The sequence below is a fragment of the Theobroma umbraticum genome, unplaced genomic scaffold, assembly GCF_002168275.2.
Source record: "Theobroma umbraticum cultivar Fairchild unplaced genomic scaffold, ASM216827v3 scaffold_81.0, whole genome shotgun sequence".
NCBI lineage: Eukaryota > Viridiplantae > Streptophyta > Magnoliopsida > Malvales > Malvaceae > Theobroma > Theobroma umbraticum.
Genome location: NW_018397268.1, coordinates 4,664,924 through 4,667,429, shown reverse-complemented (window position 1 = coordinate 4,667,429; position 2,506 = coordinate 4,664,924).

The window sequence follows — 2,506 nt, the reverse complement described above, 5'->3', positions numbered from 1 at the left end:
AATATTATTTTATTAATAAAATATTATTTTATTTTAAATTTTTCAACTTGTCTCTTCGAGACCCAAAATGTCTCACTTTGTCCCGGTTTACTTCAGAATTGCCTTTTTATCACACTAATTCATCCCCGGTAAACTATTATTATTTAATTATCATATCCTCGCATACAAAATATTTTATTCTAAAATATTTCTTTCGCCTATAACCGTTCTTTCACATTTAAATTTACATCCATCAACTCTTTGTCTCATCGACGAGATCATATTGGCTCTTATATGAGGGTACGGGATGTTACATAAGGAGGCTTAACATGTACCAGCTTTTGAGCACTGTTGATGCCTTGTCTTGACGATATAAAGACCAAGAACAATTTTAGGAACATGGCTTTGATGCATAATGATCTCATAACTGTAACAACTTTACAAGTCTCTTGCAAGACCTTTATGTTCCATGGGCCTCATCCAATTAGTACTTAATAACTCCGTATTATTGCACTAACATGAAGGAAAACCTCTATCACATATAGTTATGCGATTAAGTATGTATTAAATGATAATATATATTTTTTGACCAATCTAATCGGCTCAAGGCCATATACCAACAATCTCCCACTTGCACTTGAGTCAATTGCTAACGTATCCAATATCAAACCTTTTCTCTTAACAACTGTGTCCCTACTAGGACAACTCAAATTGCAATATTTAGGAATATGTTAATTTATATGTTTGACAATCTCCATTGTCATAATCAAAATACTAATTTAGATCACAACAAGACCTTGATTCCGTTATTATGACTATTATTATTACTTTAACAACTTGGAATCATTTATTGGTTCATTAAACCAATGATCCAATTATCTCTTCTTTTACAGTCTAAACAAAAGGTTTGTATCTGATTATAAATATAATCATGCATTTATCTCTTGTTTTAGAACCATTCCAATAAAACTTCTAAATCATGGCTTTATGTCACTTTTAACATTTAGAATTCTCTCTATATTCCTTAATATAGGATCAAAGATAGAGGTTACCATAAAGCAATAAACATAGAAGTTCAGTCAACCCCAAGTTTGGTAAAGGAATCAGCCAGAGATTAATTTAATAAGAGCATCAATCTATTAAAAATCAGCCATCTTTCCCATAGTCTTTAGGATTTGACAAACACCCATTAAAAAGCAATTTTAGAATCTGATTTGATGATGAAACTTAAACTGGCATATTGAGAGGATGAGAAAAGGCAAAGAGCATGAAGAATATCCATGAGTTCAATAAAGTTAAAGTCATGGCAACTAAGAAGGCCATAAAAGATACCTAACAAAATGCCCATCGAGTTTCTAAGCACACCACCACAACCTGAAGGACTCGACTTATCTCTTGCCAACCCATCAACATTGAATTTGAGAATGCCACCTGAATATGGATGCCATGAGATATTGAAACACTAGATAGAGAAAGAATACCTTGAAGAAGCAAGACATGGCTCAGTCCACCAACTAAAATCATCGATAAAGGCATCAACTTAGTAAGCCTGGGTCCAAAGTAATGAACACATCTTGATAAGATATAAAATCTCATTAGTGTCTCAAGTTTTATGTCTCATTACATGCAAGCCAAATGGATTAAAAAGTGGATGTGCAAATAATAAGCTAATGTTTACATACATTACCCTAAAAAGCACAATCCATCTATCAAAGATTGAATGAAATAGGAAACAAAACAAGGCACACACCATAAAAGTCCCCACCACTACCAAACACTACCTTACACTTTCCAAGAAAAATGACATGCAAGAAAACTATGAGAACATGTTTCTCCGTAAATCCACACTTAGCACAAAGCAACTACTTTTCAGATAATTGAACCCCTTTAGAGATGAGAAAACACTTGGAAGGGATTAAATCAAGGATCCAGCCATCCATAAAAAAACACTACATTTTGGGTGGAATAAAAAGCTTTGATAAGTTTTTAAAGAAAAATATTGAGAAAAACACAGCAAAGTAGATGAAAAGGAAAACAGAGCCTTCATCTATTCTTTTCTCAATCCTCAGTATTTAACAAACATGAGAGAGCAAATGAAACTACCAACAAAACAAAGGACAAAGCCAGCAAAAAACAAAGCAGCAAGAGCACAACACACTAATGGTTGGCATCCTGGTACAAAGAACAAATAAAATTAAAGCACATGGACAAGTCTATTCAAACACCAGAAAACTAAAAAAATATAAAAGATATTTTGATAAAGTCCTGTGGTAGTCTATGTGACTTCATCTTCTTCCTATTTAAAAACCATTTTGCACCTTTCTCCATTGTTGCAGAGATACATTCCAACTTCAACACACCCCCATGGAATTTATCTCACTTACGCCCAACTTAGCTCTCAAATAGTTGAACTTGTCTTTTCCTAAATTCTTAGTGAAAATATCAGTTGTTTGTTCATTTGTACTACAGTTCTTTATTACAATTTCACCATTCTTCACTACCTCCCTAATAGAATGAAATTTCACCC